Below are 27,158 nucleotides of genomic sequence, written 5' to 3' on the forward strand. Positions count from 1 at the left end.
CCTGGGTTAGGCCTCTCCTGACCTTTGATACCCACTGCCCATGCCCTCTTCCCCTTAGAGCTGATTTACTCATGGCAACTACTTCTTCAAAATGTCTCTATCACAGTGCCTCCATGGGTCACAACTGAAAATACCAAATTCAGGACAACCCCCTGAGAAACAGGGCAGACCCTTGCCCCCCGAAACTGGTTGTTGTTCTCCCATAAGATCTACCAAACCAGCAACAAAACTAAACTTCTGTTTCACTACACTGGCTAACAAGAAGTCAGAAAGCAGTTTCCTTAGGTATTCCAGTCCTTGTATTACCACTCAAAACACTAGATTTAAAGATGAGTGGTTCTTTTAAAACCAATTTAATCAAATAAAAGGTTCTTCTGATCCCAAAGGACCAGCCGCATGCTCAGGTCAATACACGACTCAGATCGTACCCAATAATCATGCAGTTGCCAATCCTTTAGTATCTAAAATCTAAAGGTTTATTTATAAAAAGAAAGAAAGGTGAGCGTTAAAATTGGTTAAAGGAATCAAATACATACAACCTTTGCAAAGCCCTTGGTTCAGGCTTGTAGCATTGATGGAATAAACTGCTGGCTTGTTAAGTCTCTGGTTGCTTCTAAATCATTGGAAGGTCCTCAGTCCTTTGGTTAGAATGCTCCCATTAGTACAAGTTCATCATAGTCCAGAGGTTTGAGCAGGAAAGAGGCAAAAGGCAGATGTTTCCAGAGCCTTTTATAGCTTCTGCCATGTGGAGGGGAAATCCGTTGTTTCAAACAAAGTCCTCAGCACAGCTAGTGAAAAATTACAGGTAGCAAGATGGTGTTTGGAGTCACACAGGCAAGTCGCATGTCCAATTATGAAGTCACAGGAGAGGCCATTACCTCCACTTCAGCTGGAATGTTCACAGGAAAGTTCATTCAGTGTAGATGGGCGCCTTCCATTGTGAGCTGTGTTCTTTTGATGAGCCACTTAAACTTGAATAGTCCCTTCAAGATATGCGGGCAAAATACCTTCTGGGCATTACCACAGGAGAAAACGTATTTGAAATACAGGTATAGGGCTAATTTTCATAACTTCAAATACAAAAATGATACGTGCATACAAATAGCATAATCATATTTGGCAAATCATAACCTTTCCATAGACACCTTACTTGACATAATTTGTACAAGATGTTGCAATTATAGAACAGTGGTAGCAACAATGATCTACATGGTCATATTTAATCAGATAATGTCACAGTCTCCTGGCAAGCCTTAAAGAGACAGCACGTGTGACACTTGTCACACATAAGAATCTCAGCCTATTATGTTGAAGTGGTGTGACATTTGCCCCAGACGCTCTTCTCCTTGGGGGAACTGCTCATTTCATTAACATTTCCGGTTGACAATTTTCACATTTTCGTGAACCTCAGTTAGTGTTCCAGAAAGTGGTTTTAGGAGAAGGATGATTCTTCTCTGTATTATCATTGTGCTTAAAGGCACCAACTGAAATCCAGGTCCAGGATACCATTTATGTTTTGCTTGTTGGCTGGCGGGGACAGAATCACCTTACTGCCTTTTCTCTAATTTTTAGGTAACTGCGTGTTTGTGTTTTTAAGGTGGAGGTGGAAGGGGCAAACTGATACTAGCCCCAGTATGGATCCTGCCATGTATCTAAATGGCATTTGCTTTAGTTAACCTATCAACATTTCAGGAAAAGTCTGTTGCAGTGATGATGCATGAGCCTCTTAATACCAAGGGATAAATCTTTGCCATCCTGGAGGAGGATTGTTTTTTTCAGATAATGAGTTTCTTTGTATTATTGGAACCCATTTCTATAAATACAACATTTTGTTTAATTTTACATGTTAGTTCTTGAGTATTAAGAAAGAAGAAATTGCTAAAACTCCCAATGTATGTTTATCGCACAATTACAGACAACTCATGCCACATGAGGATTTGTGTTTATCAGGTGCAGTCTAAAACTGCCACTATGGCTCTGGCATTGTTTTTATTCCTTAATTTTAATTGTGTTGGGATGTAATAAATCCATGGAGAAGAATCTCTGCCATGTTTCTCTCTCTCTCATATTTCCCTCTCCTCCTCTTCGCTTAATGGATTTTTCTATTGCAGGAGATGTGTCTTGATTATACTTTCTGGATATTTCTGTGCAAAATGCATTCAAGATGTTCAAGTGCTTCCTGTTCATAAATCTTTTGAGCTGTTGCTTAAAAATGAATAGCAGCTATTTCTGGTCTCCCATAGTTAGCTATATAAATGAAAGCCAGTACAGCATCTTTCATCAAACGTGGCTTTAACACTGGAGTTGAGTTGCTCCATAGCAACTAAAATACACTGTGACAATAACAGTTTCAATATTTTGATGCTAAAAGACTTGAAATTAAAAATATTTTTACAGTTCATCAGTGAGCAGCACAGTGAGGTTACACAGACAATAGTCACTTTATCTGTTCTTAGATGATACAACACACATTCCGTTCAATTTAGTGCAGATGATGTTACTGTATTGATAATTTATATAGCACCATCAGTCTACACAATGCAACACACACCTAAAGAGTAGATGCATTCCCTGCCCTGAAGAGCTTACAATTGCTTAAAAGAAACTGAGGACTGACTGGAGCGACCCTAGACTATTGGGTGGGGGTGGAGGGGGTGAAGCTATCCAATCAAGCAAATGGAAAGACTTCTACATTTTGGAAAGTTGCTAGAGATTTTTTCAAGTGCCTAACTTTATGGGTGCCCAATTGGAGGCACCTTTTAAAGATGGCTGGTTTTCAGGAAGTGCGGAGCACCCGCCTTCTGAAAACAAAGCTCATTGAAAGTGTGTTTCTAGATGGGCATCCAAAAAGAAGAGTTATCAAAAATCTCACTACTGATTTTTGAACTTGTCCCAGGGTCCAACAAGGCCAGCTCACCTCCCTACGCAAGCATCAAGTAATGTTTCCCTTGTTTCAGTCAAACCCTTGAAGCAGCATTTGTCTTTTCTTCGTGTCGTCTCTGTCAAACTCTTTGTGGTTCACCCTCTACATTCCATAGTGTGGAAGTGCTGGGCACATTGAAGTCAATGGGAGTTCTGCCACTGACTTCAGGAGGCCAACAATTTCACCAAGAATCTCTAAAGACCTGTCTCGTCTTCTGGCATGGCCAAATGTTGGATTGGTTACGACCATATATGTACTGTACTAGAATTCAAATGTGTCAGATGATAAGCCCTTATCTCAGGAGTCCTAGGCTGGTGCCTTAATCACAAGGCCATCCTTCCCAATCCCTCATTCTTATTTAAGGAAATCTCCTTTTAAACAGTATGTTCATGTGGAAGTTCATCTGCTGCAGACGTTTGTTCCCCATTGACTCAGCTGTTTGTGGCATGATTATTTCCAAAGCCACCAGTTGTGTGGCATTTGTGTGTTGGCTTATTTTTTTTCAATGCCTGGTGGCAATCTGAGGCATCTGTTGTGTAAACCTCTCTGCAATCATTGGTCCTTATCAACTGTACTCATAGCTTGCTCTTGTGCTATTGTGCCGCTCGTTTTGGATGTTTCATGCATGGCCAGGAACTCTTAGACCTGGAGACAAAAGCTTTCTGAGAGAGGTAATGCAAAGATCACAGTGACAGGAACTCGCTGAGGGAGAGGCATGGGTGGTTGTGTGGCTAAATTACAAGACATGGGGCCTGTCTACACTTACCTCCGGAGCGATCGATCCAGCGGGGGTTGATTTATCGCATCTAGTGAAGACGCGATAAATTATCCGCCGAGTGCTCTCCTGTCGACTCCGGTACTCTACTGGAGCGAGAAGTGTAGGCAGACTCAATGGGGGAGCATAAGCAGTCGACTTACTGTGGTAAGTAGATCTAAGTACGTCAGCTTCAGCTATGTTATTCACGTAGCTGGAGTTGCGTAACTTAGATCGATTTCCCCCCAGTGTAGACCAGGCCTAGGATGTCTGGGTGCTATTTCCAAATTTGCTACAGATTTCTATGGAACTCTGAATGTTCTAGGTGGTGGTGATAGTGGTGGTGTTCGTGTTGTGTATTTATACAACCCTTTAGAGAAAACAATAGCTTATTGTTCGGTTACTTCAGAAGTCTGTACTGTTCTGCATAATCAATAGGGAAAATAGTGTAGAGGGCGATGTATATTTGGCCTTCTGGCAGTATCTGTTGCTTTCATGCAAAGGACCACCCTGATTATAGTCTATATTTCAGTGTTTGGGATTTTGATTTGTGGATGGGGCGGGTGTTTTGAGTGATTGGAATAATACGGGAGAATTAAAATAAATAAATAAATCATTGTGATAAAATCACAGTTGGGTTGAGTAACTGATGCAGGAATAGTGTAAATCAAAGACTAAGAAGACAGATGTTTATATATGGAATAGACTCATATCACTCTATAAAAGTGGGTGATAAACATTGCCATCTCCTTCTTGTTCTGTTTGTAGAACCCTAAATACAGAATCTGGCCAGGATTGCTACTGACGCATGCTTTTTTCTAGCATTTATTGCTTTTCTCTTTATTCTCTGTCGGTAGTATCGACCCAGTTTTGTCTCATCTGTCTAGTGATTTTCTTTCTTGACACACATGGCTATAGTAATAGAGCAACTGTTGTCCATGAGCCCACTGAAGTCAATGGGAAGACCTCAAAAACCTTTAGATCTCAGGCCCTGTGTTAGCAAGGGTATGCCTACGCCTAAAATGCTAACGCTGTGCTTCTGTAAGCACTTCAGTGTAGATCAGTGGTTCCCAAACTTTAACAACCTGTGAACCCCTTTCATGTCTTGCAAACACCCTCCTAAAAATGAATATTTCCAGCGATTTTCTTGTTTATCTGAGTATAAATTATAAAAGCAGCAGTCTTGGAAATATAAAATTTGTTTTTATGACATGCTTATTACACACTATTTTTATTATTATTTATTTATTTATCATTACAGTATTTTTATTACATTACAAAAATGGCAACACTCTTCCAAGATCTCACTTCCGTAGCTTGTCTCACTTTGAATAAGCCTGTTATAAGACAAGGATCCTATGTTTTATCAAAGAGGATCATGTGAAACAGCAGGAAAGTATTTAAGAAGCCAACTCAAAGAGTTCCTCCTACACAAACATTCAAGTCTTGAGCAGTCCAGGCAAACAACGCACGTTACAACAAAGCTTAAACTTGTTCTTCATAATTTTAAAATCAATACTAGCTGCCTATTTAATTTTAAAAACAGCAAAAAATATCCACCTCCCTTTCCATTTCTTATAAGGAGTCTTGAAGTTTAAATCTCCTCAGTGTGATAGATACGGTTGCTTTGATCTGCTTAGCTCTTGGAAGTCCAGGGGCTCCAGGCTGCTGGCCCCGGGCTGCCCAGGGTCCCTAGGGACAGCTCTGTCTGCCATTAGGGAATTTTTTCCTGAGAACCCCCTATAACATTTCACGAACCTCAGTTTGGGAACCACTGGTGTAGATACTGCAGCAATGGGAGGGGTTTTCTCATCACAAGAATTCTTCCATTGACTTGGCACTGTCTACACTGGGGGTGAAGTCACATAGCTACGTCTCTCAGAGGTGTGGATCTTTCACACTCGAGATATAGCTATACTCATGTAAGTTTTCAGTGTGGAGCATCAATACTTGCTCCTTTTATAAGATAAGATTCTATTTATTGATCTAACTGAGAAGGTTTCTATAAACTTGCAGTAAATGCTAACTTCTTTTTAAATTGAAGTTGCTAAATTACTTTGAGTTGTATGTTTCTTCTATAACATTTAGGTGAAATCCTGACCCCCCACTGAAATTAAAGTGAGTATCAAAGTGTCTGTTCTATGTCTGTGTAAAGGCCCTTATTTTCCAAAGTTATCAAATCCAGCATCTTTCATAAGGACTGAATTAACATGAGTAATTTTATATAGTCGGGAGATGTGTGTGTGTTTTGCATAACTATATATTAAATATAATTGGGGGAAATGCTATAATACTCCCAACTATTGCATGCTGATGACTATGTATCAAGTGTATTGCTTTTACATAGCATTTATTCAATAGCTACTTTTTAATAATCCATTGTTGAATATCAGGATTAGTCTGGTTTAGGTACGTCTACTGAAAGAGATGGCTCTAATAGCAAGTGCTTTTTCATAATCTGTTGTGGTATATAGATAATTGATGACATCTGTCACATAGTTGTTAATCCTCTAATAATAGGCTTGTAGTAAGAGATTATAATTTAATTAATATTTAGTAAACTGCTTCTATGAATCAAAATTAAATGAGATTTTTTTGGGCTGGAATTTTCCAAGGAGCCTATAGGCATTAGATACTGAACTTCTATTGAAATTTAATGGGAATTCAGTGCCTAACTTCTTTAGGTCCTTTGGAATCTCAACCTTCATTGAGGGGGATATTTACAGAAGGAATAAATGAACGTTAGGAGCGGAACTCCCATTTAATTTTTTCCCCCACCTGCCTGCCCCCTTTGTGCCTTTGAAAATTTCTCCCTTGTGTGTTTGAAACCGCTGTCTTGCCACTGGTATCTTGAGGTGCTCAGCAATGTTTCCAAATTTTGAATAAAGTTTGAATTTTCACTCTTATTAAAATGAAATCTCCATCTAAAAGAGGATTAAAAAGGTCCTGATGATTCCAGCTTGTGGATGAGGTAGTTTCTGTGATAGGCAGTGTGTTATTATTAGACACTGACTTTGGGAATATGACCATGAACTGTATTTAACTAGGGAATAAGCCTGTGCTCTGTCTGAGTTTACTGTGCAAAGAACACTTTAAAGGTCAGCATAGCAACTGTTTTTTTTTTTTTTCCAAGCTGTCAAGACATTGATCATAAAGCAAGAAGAGGAGAAACTGTGCTCGGAGAGAGTGGAATGTGATCTTGGTATTTCAGGCTAAAGTGTAAAAGAAACCAACATAAAATTACTGGCTGTAAAAGACTAAAATGTTGGAAAGGGGGTTATACACCAGAACGGTTTGTTGGTGTGAAACCTTTGCAGCTAGCTTTCAAAACTGCTTCTTCACTTTACTCTACTCAGTCATTTCTACAGAAGGTTTAACTATTCTATTTAAATAAAAAAGATGGCCAACATTCTTCAGCTTTAGGTACAATGTTCTTAATTATTTGTACAATAGTTGCACCCGGAGGCTCAAACCAAGATCAGGGCCTCATGACACTAGGCTCTGTATATACACATATTAAGAGATGAGACAGTCCCAGCACTTCAGACCTTACAGACAATTGGACAAATGGTGGAAAAACAGGCCCAGAGGTGAAGTGACTTGCCCAAAGTCACACAGCGGTTCAATGGCAGAGCTAAGAATACCACCTAGATCTCCTCGATTCCAGTCCAGTTCCCCATCCACTTGATCTTCTTGCATCCCAGGGATAATTTTGACCACTCTCATTCTAAACAGAACACTACACAAATTTCTAGGGTCTTATTCTAAAATGGCAGTGGAGTAGCTGTATCCCTATAAAGAGACATAGCAGGTAGGTAAGCATTTAATATAGACTGGTAGCCAATTAGAGATAGATGTAGTCCAGGGGGCCTACTCTTATGAACTGATAACCCACCCAAAGACCCACATGATGATCTTTGATCCAGGGCATAACCTTTCTTAAAGCATGATGGAGACTGTTATATGCAATGGATAGAATGGGATGACTGTAACCAGATGTTCTTAAATCTAGTTTTTTTTCTGCTCTCACCAGACAGTTCTCCCTTGCCGCTTCACTTTGCTTTAATGATTCTAATCTATTTGTGTATTTATGGACAATGTTAAACATACAAAGACCTTTTTTCATTCAAATACTTTTGAACAACCTCAATTAAGTATTGTTTGAGTTCCCCAGGCAAAGATCTAATGCTGGATTAAATCTCCACTTACTTTGTAAATAATTCTGTAAGAAAGCTGTGTACATATCTCTAGGGTAGAGCTGGTTGGAAATTTTCTGGTGGAATGTTTTTCCATCAGAAAATGTGAATTTCTTGGGAGCAAAATGTTTCTTGGAAGTGTGTAGATTTCAAAAATCTTGATTCAGGCTAGGGGGTAGGGGAATGAAAAAAGTGCTATGATAGGGTTCAAATGTTCCATTTTGACATTTTTAGAATAAGGTGGTTTTGATTTTTTTGTGTAAAGACTTTTTGTTTAGAAATTTTGTATATATCAATTTTATTATTTTTAAAAACTCCATTGAAATTGAAACTAAATGTTTTGATCTGAAATAGTATTTTTAAAATTTTTTGTTTTGTGGGGAATTTCAAAACATATTGGTTTTTTTTTATTCCATTTTTGGAGTGGAATTTTTTTTTTTAATTATGGTATTTCCCATGAAATAGAAAACCTCATTCCTTTCCCAGCTCTACTCTGAGGTCCATTTGGATTTATAGCATCTGATTTTGCTTGGACAAAGTATGGACTCCATGGGTGCATACTCTCATCCTGGCCACAATTCTGTTAAGTTCTTCAGTGTGTATGGAGCCAGTGCAATCATCTGGAATTGAAACAACAGGGATAACAGACCGAAATCAATTTAGACTTTTGAAACTTGGGGTGGATTAATTTTTACTTTTATTTGTCAGAATTAGAGCTGTGCAGATGGTACAATACTGGAGAACCTCAAGACGCTTAATTTGCTGCAAATGACATTGAATCTGCCGTGCTTAGGGGTCAGTAAGGGGAACCCACTAAGCCCCTAGGTAGAAAACACCTGTAAAAGTCCTGTTGAAATGAATGGGAAATGAGCTTTATCAAGGGCTAGTTCCTAGGGTATTAATGGCCCAGAGGTAAAGCCTCAGGCTATCTTCTCTCCCAGTCAGTGATTTAAACCCTGTTTTTATATGTACACAAACACCAAACAAATTAGATTTTTACTAGGAAAATCTATTTTTATAAATAGAAATACAAGTTTGGATTTAATGGGATTGGTGTTTCTGTGTTTTTCTATCACAAATTCGCTTAATATTAGGAATAATGCTGGAAAGTTGAATCCTCCTGTCAGGTGCAGCATCAAGTCTTTTCATATACTTGGTTTTTGTTGCAGTATAATACGAAAATCTCATCTCACGCAAATAAGTTGTAGCAAAAGGAAGGAGCACTCGAACTGCACGTTTAGCCACATTAGGGTACTCTTCTATTAGGCTGCTCCAAAAATTATTCAGCGGAAGATCCTTAAACTTTTTTTTTTTTTCAAATCAGAGTCAGACATTAAGTCAATTAGGCTTTCATAATCGTGCGCAGTAAAGCCGACTGGTTTAGCTGTAATTACAAATGGATTTCGAGCCCAAGCATTATCATCAGTAGTTCTAGGAAAATACTCTAATAAAGAGGCCTGCAAGTCACGTAAGTGCTGTAAAATGGTTCTGGGAACTTCTTCATGGACTGTAGAATTTATTTCAGTTAGAAATTCATGTATTGTAGGGAAGCAGTCGAAGTTCTTCTGTTCTATAGAAGATGCCCAGAATTGCAGTTTCTTTTTTAACGATGAAATTTTAACCACTGTAGTAAAAATAGTCACATTCTTTCCTTGCACTGACAGATTAATTTCATTTAATTTTGCAAAAATATCTGCAAGATATGCAAGTCTCATTAGCCACAAGGAATTTGTCAGATAGTCATTAAATTTTCATCCTGAATTATCTGAAGTGAAGAATACCAGTAGTTCACTATGAAGCTCAAAAAGCTTCACAAGCACTTTTCCTCTGGATAGCCACCTCACTTCCCTATGGAAAAGAAGTGCTTTGTGCTGACTACCCATTTCCTCACACAACATTTTAAATAACCTGGATTGAAGTGGTCGAGATTTGAAAAAACTGATAATTTGTACTGCTTCATCGAGCACAATTTTCAGATATGCTGGTATTTTTTTTTTAACTGCAAGTGCTTGTCTCTGTAGAACACAGTGGCTCTTAGGGCTTTTCTGGTGCCACACTTATGATTCGTGTTACAGCTCCCTTCATCTTCCTGATCATTGCCCGAGCACCATCAGTACATACATCAATACATTTTCCCCAACTAATTTCATGCTTTCTGATAAAATTGTTGATGCGGTTGAATATTTCTTCTCCAGTTATGTTGCTTTGCAGAGATTCACATAAGAGCAGGTCCTCTTCAATAATATTATTAAATCTATATCAGACAAATACTAGTAGCACAGCAAGTCCTGAAACGTCAGTGGACTCATCTAGCTGCAATGAATACTCACAGCAAATTTTCAGTCGGCAAACTAGCTCTTTTTCTATGTCATCGGCAAGATCTTTAATACGGCATGCGACAGTATTATTTGACAACTGTACAGCATCAATATTTTTTACTAGGCTGCTCACTCAACATGCACGTTACAATATCTTTTGTGAAAGGCTTGATAAGCATTTCTCCAATAGTGCGAGCTTCTCCAGCAAACGCTATATGGTAACTTACTCAATAAGATGTCTCTGTTGCACTTTTGTTGTCTGTTTTAGCAATTTTAATCATTGATAGTTTACAATTTCCAAGTGAGTCGCTGCCTCTTGAATAAACGTATATCTTTGTCCTTGCATTCAGCATGCTTGGTTTTCAAATGCCTACGAAGTTTAGCAGGAGCCAATGAACTGTTTGCTAATGTGTTGTTGCACATGACGCACTGCGCATCAGGAACATCTTTATTTCCAATACACGTAAAACCGAAAGACAAATAACTTTCATCATACTTTCGTTTTGGTCTTTTAATACCTGCTGCTTCTTGTTTTTTGATATACTTCGGTGGAAATTCTTTCACCTTGGATAACTCACTAGTACTAACAGATTTTTCGGCAATAAAGGACTGCGATTGTTCATCCTCCCTTTGAAGTGTCACAATTATTTTGCTTGTTTATTTCGGCCATAGTTGGAGTACCAGAAGAACTTGCTTTTTGTTTCAAAGTTCCTTCTTTTAGCCACAAATCCACGATGATTAGGTTTAGTAACAAAATTTAGAAATACTAATTTTTGTCAATTTTTTTTGTCACAAATATTTATATTGTTTCAAGCGAAGCTAGTTTAGTTGTGCTTATTGCACACACGGTAAAGACCCCCAGGTTTGAACATGTTGAGTGAATGTTAAACCCTGAGCATGTGGGCAAGACTCACCAGCCAGACACCCAGGAAAGAATTCTCTGTAGTAACTCAGATCCCACCCCCTCTAGCATCCCATCACAAGCCATTGGGCATATTTACTGCTAAAAGTCAAAGATGAATTAATTGCCAAAATTAGGCTATCCCATCAGACTATCCCCTCCATAAACTTTTCAAGCTAAGTCCTGAAGCCAGATATGTCTTTTGACTCCACTACTCCCCTTGGAAGGCTGTTCCAGAACTTCACTCCTCTGATGGTTAGAAACCTTCATCTAATTTCAAGTCTAAACTTCCTGATAGCCAGTTTATATCCATTTGTTCTTGTGTCCACATTGGTACTAAGCTTAAATAATTCCTCTCCCTCCCTGGTATTCATTCCTCTGATATATTTATACAGAGCAATCCTATCTCCCCTCAGTCTTCTTTTGCTTAGGCTAAACAAACCAAGCTCTTTGAGTCTCCTTTCATATGACAGGTTTTCCATTCTCGGATCATCGTAGTAGCCCTTCTCTGAACCTGTTCCAGTTTGAATTCATCCTCCTTAAACATGGGAGACCAGAACTGCACACAGTATTCCAGATGAGGTCTCACCTGTGCCTTGTATAACGGTACTAACACCTCCTTATCTCTACTGGAAATACCTCACCTGATGCAGCCCAAGACCGCATAGCTTTTTTCACAGCCATATCACATTGGCGGCTCATAGTCATCCTGTGATCAACCAATACTTTGAGGTCCTTCTGCTCCTCTGTTATTTCCAGCTGATGCCTCCCCCATCTGGGCTGTGTTATTTTCTAGGCTATCCTGCAGGCTATGTCATTGTATAGGCTGCTTTGGAGTGGACAGCTGCTTTACATCTGTACTACCCGTAAAGGATCTGAGGCCACTCGGTTTTGATTGCGGTTTTCAAGAGGGCTGCAGGTACGTGTCCTATAACGAGGAAAAAGGGGGCCTCTGAGGGGGTCTGTTGGTCTGTCTGAGCTTTTGTGAAGAGATTATTTAATGCTGCCAGGATTTCATTGTTGTGGTGTTAATGCTACGGTGCCTAACGCCTTGGATGGGCATCTGTTATATTTAAAGAATTTAAATAAGCGACTGTCCCATGTTCTCTTCTCCTCTCACGATTCTACTCTGATACCAATACACTCACTTCACACTGAGCTAGTTTGAGCCGGCACAGAGACCTTCTCTGCAGCATGCAGGTCCTGACACACTGTGTCTGTGTGAACCTTGTGGAAAGCACTTTGGACCTGAGACCATGTTGTGGTATAGCCATGTGATAGTGTGTTTGTACAGCACTAAGCACACAGCCGGCTGTCACGCTATGATTAATATCAACAGTGTTAGATCTTCTTTTTCATAACTCTGTGTCCTGGATTGGTAAGAATCTGATGGACATCAAGAAAAAAGCACATGCTTATTGGATAGTGAAGGGTGAAAAGGACAATATTACCCTGCCTCTTCATTAATTAACATCCTTCGCTCATAAAAACTGGTCACTGGAACCAGCAAATGATCCGTAAGCTGCCTCTGCACTTCTTACTGCAGAGAGCCTGAAAAAATTAAGTGATGCATAGATCTATGTGTTGGCCTCCTGTACAGGGATGAATTTCACCCATATGCAACAGTCATCTTTGAAGCCAAGGTAGAGTCACAGTGGTCAAACTAGCTGCAAGTCTGTTGTCAAAGTTCAGAATCTGCAAAATGTTTGAAAGAGAAGATGATGCATTGCCTGGAATTTTTGATTAATTGCCACTGAGGGAAATGATGCTGTATTGTACACAGCAGTTTTGGAAGGGATATAAATCCTCATGCTTCAGGGCATAACACAATCCCTGACTATTGGGGGTCAGGAGGAAACTTTCTCTAGGAACAAGTTATCTCATAACTGCCTACTGCTTAGTTTCTTGCACCTTCCTCTGAAGCCATAACATGATACTTGGCTAGATGCATCAGTGATCTAAATAAAGGTACAGGCTTTCTATCACTCAGAAGTGAGAACCACCATTCAAGCAAACCTAATTGGCTCATTAGCCAATGGAAACAACTACACATGCCAGGGAAGACCTATCCTGGGGTTTGGGAAGTTTGCAATGAGCAATGTTGTAATCCCACTCCCAAAACACTGGTCATTGCCTGGCTCTGTCACTTCGAGTTCAGCAACCAACTCCTTTATTTCTGTAACCCAATTCTTACCCGTGTCTCCCACCCATTTTCCAGCATGTGTTTTGAGCATCTCTTCTGTCCGGTTGTGGCACTCTTGCAGCTGGAAGGACATTGCTTAGTTTAGCATCCTATATTCTACATCTGCCCCTGTCTAATTTAACCATGTGAGGTTTACTCTGAACCAGGAGGCAGTAGACACAATTAAATCTTAACAATGGTGAGCTACTTGTGCTTTCTGAAAAACAGCTGATGGCAAACCTCACCTGCTCAACTAATGCAGTTGCTCGGTGATTCTGTAGTCAACACAAAATCATACACCTGTGTTTTGGATAGAAACAGCTGTACGTATATTCGCTACTGATCTATCTGCTCTTGCCAACTGCTTGGTTTAGGGAAATCCACAGAAAAAATGGTTATTCTTTTTCCCCCCTCACTGATCTCTTTTGATCCCTCCTGTATGTTATGCTTCCCTTCCTTCTCTGAAAATGATACTGAATACTACAGACACACAATTCTCAATCCTTTGCAGGGTTTCAGATTCAGATAATGCTTCTTATATGTTGGAAGGTTGTGGATTAATTCTTTGTCTACTGGCTTTGGGGTAAAAAAATCTCCTAATCAAATTATTTATTATCATTGTTACTACTGTTAGTAAAAACATTTGTAGTCCAGTAATCTCCAGATGTTGAGATCAGCACCCCCATTGCATTAGATGCTCTATGTACACCATAGTAAGAGGCAATCCTTGCCCCAAGGAGCTTGCAGTCTCCAAATAGATAAGAGAGAGAGAGGTCTGAGCATCCCTGTTTGACAGATGGGGAACTGAAGCACACAGAAATGAATTAACTTGTCCAAGATCACACAGGTACTCTATGGCAGAGCTGGGAATTGAATCCTGGTCTCTTGATTCCCAATCCAGTGCCTTAAACATAACACTACCCTTTCTCTCAGTGATGCCCTTTATGTGACAGGATGGAGGAATCTCTGCAGCTAGAGGATGACTGTTTCATTACTTGAGTGTTTTGGGACAATTTAAATTAATCGCTACCTCTTTACATCATACTGTCTGTGTGTTTTCATCACCACTCAGCTTTCATCTTCCCTTACAACTGATACACTTGTGTGTGTTTGTGGGTTACACATTCTGCTCCAGTGGTTGGTCCATAGAGGATAAAGGTCTGCTAATATCCCCAGCCAGGGGACTTAGTCCTTCACTTCAAAGTGGAGAGGATCATGTTTTAGATCTGGAAATCCAGTATTCAATCCATGGCGACCAACCATGCAATGGTCCTTATGCATGGCCCTTCCCTCCCTCCCCCCAACTACGGGAAAGGAGTGTGGATGCATCTAAACCACCTTCTCGGTAGAGTTTTATGACAGCGGTGAGGGTTGAGTCCAACATTCCTTCCTAAGGATGGTCACGAGGCCAGGCTGATCACTCCAAGAGTAAGTGCAGCAGCTAGGAATCTACGTGCCCTCCTGTAGTCACTGTCTACCTCCTAGAATCTTTTACTCTTTCTTTTTCCTTTGAGCTGATTATTTGTTGCGTTCTTGACGAACCGTCTTTTTGGTTGTTCTCTTGATACTGCTACTTCTGCCCTGAAGCCCACATTAACAGCTTCCCAACTGAACTGAACCAGTGCTGCTAGAAAAGTTCTCTGCCAGGTTGTATTAAAATGGAGACAGACCATAGCCTGCATTCTCTTTCCTGCTCTTCTAGATACTGAGCTTCAACCCAACGTGCTCTAGTGGCCTTGGCATGGGACCGAGAACCATGAAGCACCAATTCTGGCCTTGCTTTTGACTCCTTGAGCAAGTCACTTAATTTCACAGGATGAAATTTAGCCCTGGTGCAAGCAGGTGGGATGTTTGCCATCTCAGCCAACACACTGGGATTTGAACTGGGGCTCTTCAGAGCTGAAAGCAGGAGCTGCTATAGCTTGAGCTAACGAGCCCAGGCTTTCTACCTGGGGCTGAAACAGACTCCTATCCTCTGCAGATTGGGAATGGGGGGGCTATTACACAAACTCACCGGTGAGTTATGCAGCCACAAACTCCTAGTGGTGAGAAATACCTGCTAATGGTAGAGATGAGTTTGACCCTCTTTGTGTTAATTTACCCAATCTGGAGTGGGACTAATAGAATTGGACCCATCTTGCTGGGATGTTGAGGCTTAATTGATATTTGTTAAGTGACTTGAAAAATAAGCAGTCAATGGCAGGCTAATTGTGTTAACTCTTCAGCAACAATACTAGTGTTTACAGTAAAGTAAAACCAAGCACTGTTGTTCAATAGTTAAAATTCTTTTGATTTGATTTTAAATCCCCCCCCTTAACTTTTACTAAGCATTTTAAATGTAAAGTGCAAATCAATATTCATGAGCCAGACAAGTCCATGATAACTGCGCCAAAAAAAAAATCCTCCTTGTCTTCCGAATTAGGAAAATCACATATTTATATTCTGAGCACATAAAAATGATGCATATTTTACTTTGCATGGAGACAAATTACACTTGAACAATGGAACTGAATTTGAGCTCGATTTTTCAGTCTGGCGAACAGCAGCTTCTTGGTAATCATGAGTGTATAAAACTATCCTACTGCTTATCCGCTCCTCTCCCTGAAATTGTAATTCCTACGCTCACCTAGCGGTCCAAATTGTCTGGTGCTGTAAACTAATGCATTTCAATATCAGTATTGATTATATTCTATACATTTATTGTTTTAAACCCAGATTATTTTTCATCTGATTTTTACTGTGCAGTATAATTATTTTCTTATGGCTGCAACTTTCGTTTATATTTTTTAAAAATCCGGTCTTGTTGGCTGGCTTTAGCTATCTCCATGACATCTTGAAATGCTTTCCATGACCATTTTAATTGGTCGGCTGTGCTGAATGCTTTGTGAGGACTGATCTGATTGAACTCAGCGAGTTGCCTAGGATTTATCATTTTCTGAACCAAAGGAATCTTTATAAAGATTTTATTGCTCCTAGGTAAACCTGGCAGGGTTTCAAGATATTTTTGCTTTGTGATTTTTTTTCCATACAGAAATGAAAGCCATTCTTTTTAAAATGACCTGCCTGTCCTGTAAACTATAATGAATTTTTATTTTGGTAATATAAATAGAGCTGGGTGTAATGTTTTGGCTGAAATTTTTTCAATAAAAAATGCAGGTTCAGGTTGACTGAAACATTTTTGTGAATTTATACTGAATTTACTGAAATATTTCTGTCAAGAAACAAAACAACCCCCCCCCCCAAAAAAAAACTGTGGAAAAAATCCAAACATGTTGTTGTTTTGATATTTTTGAAACAATTTTTCTAAATTTTCTATTTGAAAATACTTTTCACTTCCAATTTTAATTTTAAAAAGGTAAAAAACAAAAAACCAAAATCCAAACCCTCAAAAATAAAGCTAAATATTTCATTTGACCAAAAATAACTTTTTTTTAAACTATTATAAGTTTGCCCAAAATTTGAACAAATATTTGGGGGGGGTCAACCCAAAACAATTTTTTTTCTTTGGTTCGGCCAGCAAACTGAAAATTCAGTTCTTCCCACAGCTCTAATGATAAATGCTATGACAGTGTTTCCCAAAGAATAGGACACTCATCCCAAAGGAGGACTAGATGAAGGACTAGATGAGAATGCATAGACAAACTCCTAATTGTGTATCAGAGCTTTCAGTTTATGCATTTAAAAATAAAAATAGAATAAGCCTCTAGTTGTTCTAGAGACACAGAAAACCTTGGAAACCTGACCTGAGTTTAACCAATGTAGCAGAATATCCCTGAGTTTGAAAAGAGCCTGAAACAATAACTCTGAGAGATGTGAATAGCCCTATTCATCTTAGTGGGTGAAAATGATACTTCATATGGTTTAACTATTTCACTGTCAATGGGAGAATCTTTTTATTGACTTCGAGCATTGTATGTAAGCCCATTATTGGCAATGCAATGAGGTCGGTAGCTGTCTTTACTGCCCTGAAGAACTGTGTATAGTATTTGGAACATGTGAGGTGAGGGACACTAAAATTCCACATCGTTCAATGCTGCCATGGCGTAAGTTGATGCTGAAAGCCTCTGTAGTGAGTCATCATTTTATCTTGATTAGTTTTATGTTTAATCCATTTTGAACACAATATATAGCAGTGACCTTGGCTTTGGTAAGAATATCCTATTTGGCAACTAAAGAGGTGTGTTTTAAAGTAAAGCTGAAAGAGAATTGCTTTTCTTTAATTATCAGAGGGGTAGCCGTGTTAGTCTGGATCTGTAAAAGCAGCAAAGAATCCTGTGGCGCCTTATAGACTAACAGACGTTTTGGAGCATGAGCTTTCGTGGGTGAATACCCACTTCGTCTATAAGGTGCTACAGGATTCTTTGCTGCTTTTTCTTTAATTGGCTTTCTGTCTGTTCTAACCTCAGCTGGATGCATTATATACAATTTTGTGGTTTCATTGGTTTCCTTTTGGTGTCTCCTCCGGTTCTGGGATGGAACTAGAGCTGTACAAATAATGGATTTTTCACTTTGCTGGCAGTTGCAAAAGTGTTTGGGGTAGAACAAAACATTTTGGTTTTGGCCATTTAAAATGTTTGTTGGTTGTTTTTAATTATTAATTAAAGGAAATTCTGAAATGAGTTCTTCTGACTGAAAAATCAATGTTTCATTTTAAAATATCAAAATGAAGTATTTTACATTGTAAGAGGTTTTTTTTTTAACTAAAACAGTTAGTCAAACACTAAACACAAATTGCCAAATCTGTAATTTTCTCTGAAAAACTTTTGTCTGAAAAAAGCTACCTGGCTCTAGGTGGAATGCTAGCACCTGCTGTATTAGCACAGCATGTAAAGCCATGTCTCTTGAAAAATTTCAAACAGCCTTTTTATCAATTTTTTTAAAAATTGCATTTTGAACTATAGCAAGCATTTTTCTAATATTTTTCATCTAGTTTGAAACTTTTTTTTTCAATTAACATTTTGAAGTGATACTATTTCCGTATGGCCGTTTGGGGAAAATGAAGTTTAATACTAAACTGACTGGAAATGAAGTGTTTTGGGTCAGTTCAATAAACGAATATGAAACATTATGATTTTGGGAATGTTGAAATGTTTCAATTAAGACAATATTGAAACAACATGTTGACATTTCTGGAATTACCATTCCATGAACATTTTCAGAACTTTAACTTTTTGTTTTGATTTGGGGCAAAACCAAATGATGAAATGTTGTAGGAAATTTCAAGGTGGAAATTCCAAATTTTGCTCAGCTCCACCCTGAATCCACTGTACTATCAGCCTCTAAAGAAACAGGGCTCTTGTTTTCTCATTGTTCTCTTTTAGCTTTATTCTACTATACATCAAATCTAAATTATGGACAGATTCCTGCCGCTCTGTCCCAGGAACAGACGGCAAGTAGGCAGTTGTACAAATTGCCTTTTCAAACAAAGGCAAGGCTGTAATTCTCAACGGAGGAGACAGCAGACAGCTAGAGATCAGCTAGTCCACCTTTCCACTTCCACAGTTTATTTTTAGCACGTTAATTGCTTTCTGAAACACTTGGTGAAATGTTGTTACAAGGTAGAAAACAGTATTTAATGGATTGTTTTAGAGAGCTGGAGCACTGTGCTGTATAAGGTTGAACGGGGCTGCATTCATTTATAAAATAGATATCTCCATTTGCATTGTCTCCTTTCTTTTATGTCAGGCTATGCAGCCAGTGTACTGCTCACTGAAATACCCAGTAGTTTTTACCGTTCCTTTGCAGTTATATGGGTTGAGTGCGGAACTCTTTGAAAAGCATGAGGATTGGGGTTGGGCGGGGGGAGGCAATGATGAATATTACAAAAATAAACAAGAAATACTTAAGATGCATAGAAATGTTCATTCCTATTCTATTGAGATCTTCATTTGAGCTCCTTCAGTGTCATTTGATTTTTGACTATAAAAAGTTTAGCGTCACCTTTTGCAAAGCTGGGAATAGTTACCAAAATCCTAATTTAATAGTGTAGTAGAGAAGTCTCAAGTTACTGAGGAATATCTATGTTGCAGTCATGGTCTGTGTTGGCAGTTTGTGAGGACGTACCTGTCCTGAGCTAGGTTTAGTCTAGCAAGCTCGGATACTGATAGCAATGAAGCCGTGGCAACACGAGTTTCACAGTGGACCACATGGCTGAGTAACTTCTGCCTGGAATCTTGGGTATCAGCTTCATTGCTACCATTACCTGAGCTAGCTAGATCAGAGCTAGTTCGTCAAGAATACATGAGCTACAGTCACACCTCTGCCCTGACTTCAGTGTATGTGCACCCTGAGACTTCATCATCACTACAAAATCATGGCTGTACTGTGAAGAATCTTAAAGGAATCTGAACTAAACTTGTCAGGGGAACAAAGTCAGTTTTGTGGTATGGTAACCTTTTATTTTATTGTTGTTAATTCCCAAAATTCTTTAATACGAGCACAATTAAATGAGTGAGACTATATTGTAGCCAGTTTTTCCTTACCTTAATTGTGAGTTTAATGATATTTAGTATTTTTCTTAAAGCCTGTGCTCCTGAACTCACATGATTAGAAGAGAATCTCAGCTTTAATTTTTTTAAAAGTAAGTTTCCTTCCCTTCTGAATCCAGAGAAAAGCTTAAAAAACATGACCCAAGTGCATCTTAAATAGATCTGGATGAAATTTTTTGAGCAAAACTCTTTTCCGGTGACACGTGAAGATTTGGTGACACCTCAATATTACGTGAATTTGTGTCAGTTTTGCTGATTTCTTTGTCCTGGAAAAAATAAGAAGAAAAATCAAAATATTTAATTTTTGGTTCAAAATAACTTTTTGTTTTGAAGTTTCTTTTAATTTTATTTTTCAAAAATAAAAAACATAAAAGATGCTTGACATTGAAATGAAATATTTAATTTGATCCCAAACTACTTTTTTTTCCAGCTTTTTGATCTAATGAAAATCACAAAGTGTTTTTTTTTTGTCCAACCTGAAACACTTTTTTCCTATTTTTCAAAATTTCCAATTAATCAAAAAGCACTTATTCACCTGGTTCTAAACATAAAGGCTCAGAAACTAGAAGACAGATAAAACAATCCCCAAACGTAATTTTAGAAAACCTCATGATTTTGAGGCCTGACTCATGATTTTTTTTTTAACAACTGGAGTTTGCAATACTGTGTATTACATCTTTGAACTCCCTTCATTATCTCCCTATTTTCAAGTCCCTATAAATGCTACAGAATTGATCCCAGGAGGTGCGGAGAGACAAATCACTAAGGCCAGTAGAAATTCTGTGTGACCTGCACCTATCAGATACATGCTGATAACACTAGTATCTAAGCGTCTGCAAATGTAACACATTCACCAAAGAGATTAAATGCATTTTTAATCACTGTTGTTTCTGCAAGCATTGTTTTCTACTTACAGAATCTGAAATGTTTTTGTGTTTGTTTATTCTGCTGTTCTAGATGTCTGAGTGCAGGAAACTATTATGTAGATTTCCACTGATGTCGGCAGGGCCGGTTCCAGACCCCAGCACGCCGCGGGAGGGCGGAAGGCGGCTCCAGTGGACCTCCCGCAGGCATGCCTGCGGAGGGTCCGCTGGTCCCGCGGCTCCGGTGGAGTGGCATTATCATTTCAGGCACGTCTGCAGGAGGTCCACCGGAGCCGCGGGACCGGCGACCGCCAGAGCGCCCCCCGCGACGTGCCGCCCTGCTTGGTGCGGCGCAATTCCTAGAGCTGCCCCTGGATGTCGGGCACTTTCCAAGTGTGTGTTTACTAAATACTGATGTTCCACTTCCTGGATATTCCTTGACTCAAAATATATAATCATCTATATCCTTGCCAGTTTAGTCCTTCATATAGCTGTGTACTGCAGAGTTGCTTCAAGTGGAACTGCTCAGATATAAACAGAGCAGTGTTAAAAACCTAGCTGGCAGAAGCCAGTTGCGAAAGCAAGAGTTTTCTGTCTAGCAACCTCTGCCTGCAAGCACGTAATCAGGTGTGCAGTCCCATTGACTTCAGTGAGACTGCTCGTGTAAGCAAATCTATTCATATGCTTATGTATTTACAGGCTTGGGCCTAACTGGTTTGCTTTTGGGATAGTTCCCATCCTACCCCAAAAAGAAAATGTAATGCATAATGCTGAAGAACATAAGAACGGCCATACTGGATCAGACTAAAGGTCCATCTAGCTTTCTTGGGAGGCATAGACATTGCAAGACATTGTCAAATGCTACTGCTATGTCAGATCAGATGGCTCCGGTGGATTTACATGAATGCAGAATCTGGCTGAGATGTTTGCACCTCCACATATGGCCTAAAAGAACTGAAAAGGCCCTCAGCAATAACATGACAAAGTGGTGACTTTTGGGGGTGGGGGTGGGGGGGTTGCTTTTTTTTTAAATGCACTGTATTTCAAATTTCAGTTTGAAACATTTTCAGCCACTCAGCTTTAAATATGGGCAATTTACAGTTAAATCCATGGACTTTAGAACTAGTGGCTCGTGCTCCAGATAAACAAAGGTGCTCAGCTATAGCTGATGATACAGTGATGATTTAATCAGCAAAGTAGTTTCTTACACCACAATAACTAGTTCACGAGAAACTACTTAGTGCTCTGAGGAGCTGCAGACTTACTATTCTTTATTATTTGTACCATGGTAGTGCTTAGAGATGTCAGATGTGATCAGGGCCCCACTGTGCAGGCATTGTACGGATGCTTAGTAAGAGACAACCTTGAAGAGCTTGAAGTCAAAAGATTTGATCCTATATACATTCAATTATGTGTGTGTGGGTGGCTGGGTGTAGCTTCACTCATGTGAGTAGTGCCATTGACTTTCACATACCCACTCATGGGTTTAAAGTCATGCACATGTTTAAGTGTTTGCAGGATCAGGGATTAAAGCGACAAGACTCAGGGTGAAATCCTGGCCCCATTTGATAGATGAGGAGCAGAGGCTCAAAGAGAGGGTCCTTTTCCAATAGATATTTATAATTGCCTGACCACCTTGCTTGTTAAAACCTGCCATAATTAGTGAGATTAATTTTGAAGGTGCAAAACTCCGTTGTAACAGAGAATAACCTTTTCAGAAGCAAGATTATAAATCTCTGTGGGCTAAAGCATAATTACAGCAGCCTCTAGTCCAGGGGTGGGCAAACTTTTTTGGCCCGAGGGCCACATCGAGGTTGCAAAACTGTATGGAGGGCCGGGTAGGGAAGTTTGTGCCTCCCCAAACAGCCTGGCCCCCGCCCCCCTCAGAACTCCCAACCCATCCAACCGCCCCCTCCCAAGATCCCTGACACTAACTTCTCCCAGGACCCCACTCCCTATCCAGCCCCCTCCACTCCCTGTCCCCTGACTGCCCCAATCCTATCCACACCCCCACTTCTGACAGGCCCCCCGGGACTCCAACCCCCCCGTTCCCTGTTCCCTGACTGCCCCCTCCCAGAACTTCCACCCCATCCAACTGCCCCCAGTCCTCTGACTGCCCCCCCACCCTGGACCCACTGGCCCTTATCCAATCCCCTGACCCTGGCCCCCTTCCCATGTCACTTTGGCAGCCACGCCACCTGGCTGGAGCCAGACATGCTGCCCTGCAGGAGCACGCAGCCCAGAGCACTCTCCATGCGGCTGTGTGGCTGCAGGGGAGGGGGACCAGAAGGGGAGGGGCTGGGGGCTAACCTCCCCGGCCATTTGCTCAGGGGCTGGGCAGGACGGTTCCACGGGCCGGATGTGACCTGGGGGCCATAGTTTGCCCACCTCTGCTCTAGTCTCTGGTTTATCAGCCTATGGGAATGTTCCAATTCTGTGAACAGAACTTGGGCTTCTTTATGGTGTAGGATAAATATTTTACACCTCTCCTTCTCCCTCCCCCCCACCTTTTTCTGGTTCTCTGGCACTATAAATATTTGAATGCTACTTTTTTGAAATGTTTGCGCTAGATGTATGGTACTTGGGGAGGTTTTCTGGAACACCTGCTGTATAATGGATTTTTTCTTTGAAGATTTCCTGGAACACATCTAAGCACACTGTGTCTCTTTGATACTTCTCATTCCCATTCCTGTGAACAGAAGTCCTTTTAAACCAGGTAATGAAATAGTTCACAATTGGGAACTATCAGTGGATAATTGCATTGCATTTCTGGCTTCCGCAGACACATGATTCAAAAGCCTCACAAAGTGCCTGATCCAACCCCCCACTGAAGTGTATCCAAAGAGTTTTGATCAGGCCCTTAGAGGTGCTGTGCCCCTGCAGCTCCCAATGAAGTTAATGGAACTAGCAGGTATGATAAGCATGTCTGAGGCTCCAATTCAGCGAACATAAAAACAGCCATACTTGGTCAGACCCAAGGTCCATCTAGCCCAGTATCCAGTCTTCCAACAGTGGCCAGTGCCCCAGAGGGAATGAACAGAACAGGTAATCATCAAGTTATCCATCCCCTGTTGCCCATTCCCAGCTTGTGGCAAGTGGAGGCTAGGGACACCATCCCTGCCCATCCTGGCTAATAGCCATTGATGGACTTATCTAGTTCTTTTTTTAATCCAGTTATAGTCTTGGCCTTCACAACATCCTCTGGCAAGGAGTTCCACGGGTTGACTGTGCGTTGTGTGGAAAAAATACTTCCTTTTGTTTGTTTTTAAACCTGCTGCTTATTAATTTCATGTAGTGACCCCTAGTTCTTATGAGAAAGAGTAAATAACACTTCCTTATTTACTTTCTCCACACCAGTCATGATTTTATAGAGCTCTATTATATCCCCCCTTAGTCGTCTCTTTTCCAAGCTGAAAAGTCCCAATCTTATTAATCTTTCCTCATATGGCAGCCGTTCCATAGCCCTAATAATTTTTATTGCCCTTTTCTGAATCTTTTCCAATTCCAATACATCTTTTCTGAGATGGGGCGACCACATCTGCACGCAGTATTCAAGATGTGGGTGTACCATGGATTTATACAGAGGCAATATGATATTTTCTGTCTTATTATCTATCCCTTTCTTAAGGATTCCCAATACTCTGTGCTTTTTGACTGCCGCTGCACATTGAGTGGATGTTTTCAGAGAACTATCCACAATGATTCCAAGATCTTTCTTGAATGGTAACAGCTAATTTAGACCCCCTCATTTTATATGTACAGTTGGGATTATGTTTTCCAATGTGCATTACTTTGCATTTATCCACATTGAATTTCATCTGCCATTTTCTTGCCCAGTTCACCCAGTTTTGTGAGATCCTTTTGTAGCTCTTCACAGTCTACTTGGGACTTAACTATCTTGAGTAGTTTTGTATCATCTGCAAATTTTGTCACCTCACTGTTTACCCCTTTTTCCAGATCATTTATGAATATGTTGAATAGGACTGGTCCCAGTACAGACCCCTGGGGGACACCGCTTTTTACCCCTCTCCGTTCTGAAAACTGACCATTTATTCCTACCCTTTGTTTCTTATCTTTTAACCAGTTACCAGTCCATGAGAGGACCTTCCTTCTTATCCCATGACAGCAAAACATTTAAACCGGTGCTTTTGTCCATCCCTATTCAGAAAAGCAGCATGTGCCTAACATTTAAGCATATGGTAAAATGCTTTGCTGAAAAGAGATGGGCTTCTGGCCTGGAGTCTGAGTTTGGACCCTAACTGTAGCCAGTAACAGGTTCCTAGGATATGTGTTTTTCTTTTGAATACAACATCAAGAATACAAGTCAGGTCATCATGTCATGTATTCTTTTCACACTTTGTGAAATGAGAGCACAGCTCATTGGAATGGAACACAGGGGTAGCTATATTCTATTTTCGTGTCTCATTTTGAAATAATTTACTTTGTGTAACTACCTTGCTTGTTTCCACTTTGTTCCATATAGATGTCTATTTGGATGAATCTTTTCATACATGTATTATTCAACCCCAGCCCCTGATCCTGCAATGAACTCCTTATACATAGCTAATTGTATATAACATCAGGATAGTGCATAGCCATCTGCTGATACATCCCTGCTGTGGATCATGGAGAAAGTTTGTCATGACAAAAAGGAATGTTCAAGGAATCTGTGAAGCTGTTGGAAGGAACAATAAAAGCGAAAGGACAAATTGAATCCTATGGAAGGGGCAGAGATGCTTTATCATTCATCATGTCCTGTCATATAAATTCCCCCAGGGCCTACTGCACATAGTTCACTGGCCAGGGGAAGTGGTTCTAAACAGCAAGCTCCTACGCAGTGAAACAAAATCAGTGTAAATTAGATTGTCCTTTAGGCAGTTCCAAGTTTTATTTGGAACAGTGGAGAAGAGAGTATATCTTTGTATTTCTGCAGTGTGGAGCACTAGGCCACCTTTGGAAAATCGCCACCTTTAAATACCTTTTGGTCCAAAGTGCAAAGAGAAGGTAAGGGGGAAAGATGAGTGGTTTGGTTTTCGGAAGTGCCAGCCACCCACAACTCCACTGACACTGATATGCAGTTGCTGCATAATCGTTGAAAACTGAGCCAAAGCCTCTTTGACTAGGCAGACACTGCAGTCTGAGGTGTATTTGCAGCTTGGGCTGCTGTATTTCCACTAGCTTTACCCATGCTAGCGTTTCTAAGAACAGCAGTGTAGACACAGTGGCACAAGCTTCAGCACATGCTAGTGTTGTAAGTGTCTCTGGGGTCCCCGGCGTGCATGTACAGCCCATGCTGAAGCCTGTGCTGCCACATCAATCCAGCTATTTTTAGTAATGGTAGTGTGGGTGAAGCTAGCTGGGAGTATATTTACCCAAGCTGCAGTCACACCTTGGATTGCAGCGTAGGTGTATCCTTTGACTGGGGCTTCTCTAAATTGCCTTGCAGTCTTCATTCTCGGTGGACAAGTTTAATATTCTCATGATGGCATTATGTGCCCTTTCTGAGGAGTGTGAAGAAGGAAAGGCCTGACTCTTCTCTCACTTGTGCAAGTGGGTGTGTCTACACTTTGATTCCCAGTTCAAGGAGACGTACCCCTGCTAGCTTTGATCAAGCTAGCATGCTAAAAATAGAGTGCAGCCATGGGGTATAAGCGCCAGGCAGGGCTAGCTGCCCAGAGTACATGCCTAGTGTCTCAGAGGGGTATGTACTCAGGCTGACGGTCCCTTGCACTGCTTGCGCGGCCATGGATGTGCTTTATACCAAAGGCATGTCGTCTTGAGTTGGGAATGACACCCCAGCTCAAAGCGTGAATGGGAGATAGATAACTCTGATGGAGTCCGTGGAATTGCAGCAGAATAAAGCTAATGTGAGTGGAGAATCCAGTCCATAGACTTGTTGAAATTGTGGCTATAGAGAATGTTCACTTTTTTTCCTTCCACTGTGCTTGTCCCCGCTCTGTCTCTGTGATATTGTTCCTCTAGAGTAAATGTGATGAAAATAACTGAGATTAAAGAGTTGAGTCATGACTGAAATGTGTCCCAGGCCAGGGAATTTTCCACTCTCAATGTGCAAAAAGCTTCCAGTGGAGTAGCGGGGCCATCAGGACTCCGGGCTGGAAAAAGTAAATGAATATTTATATTGGGATTTCACATTTAACCAGTTCGTGAGCTTTCAACCTGGGGCTTGGAAATCTTTCAGGGTACACACCTCCCCCTTTCCTTTTACAGCTAGATAGGAGTCGGGATCCCAGAACTTATGGGAAGGGCATGTGTCTCAAAACTACTTTCTGCTGTGACACAGGGTCACAGTATGGCTCATATTGAGAGCCGGTGCATCTTGTTAAATTCCTTCACATTCCAGACCATATTAAATGCTTTCTGTCCAATGCAAAATCCAATAAAAATAACTATGAAAGTCTGTGATCATTTCATCTTACTTTATCTCAGTATTAAACATTAGGGCCCTCTGGAATGGTTGGCTTAGTGGATTACGTAACAGGAAGAATGATAAAATAATATTAGATCTAATGCTC

At 40.3% G+C, this 27,158-nt stretch overlaps 1 protein-coding gene and 1 long non-coding RNA gene across 11 annotated transcripts in view; both read left to right on the forward strand.

The window, feature by feature from the left end:
- Positions 1-27,158, forward strand: part of PITPNM3 (PITPNM family member 3) — a 357,499-nt gene that overhangs the window by 151,224 nt on the left and 179,117 nt on the right. The window contains exon 1 of one of the 10 annotated variants that reach the window (XM_039507592.1): positions 23,325-23,341. The exons of the other annotated variants lie outside the window; for them this stretch is intronic. The gene's annotated coding sequence lies outside the window, so the exon portion shown is untranslated. Of the gene's footprint in view, positions 1-23,324; positions 23,342-27,158 lie in introns of those variants that run through there. 10 annotated transcript variants of the gene reach the window in all.
- On the forward strand, positions 925-7,181 carry LOC120387217. The gene is made up of 3 exons (XR_005590063.1): positions 925-1,049; positions 5,766-5,795; positions 6,811-7,181. It is a non-coding gene; the product is annotated as an uncharacterized LOC120387217 (long non-coding RNA).

Source organism: Mauremys reevesii, linkage group 20 (assembly GCF_016161935.1).
Source record: "Mauremys reevesii isolate NIE-2019 linkage group 20, ASM1616193v1, whole genome shotgun sequence".
NCBI classification, from domain to species: Eukaryota; Metazoa; Chordata; order Testudines; family Geoemydidae; genus Mauremys; species Mauremys reevesii.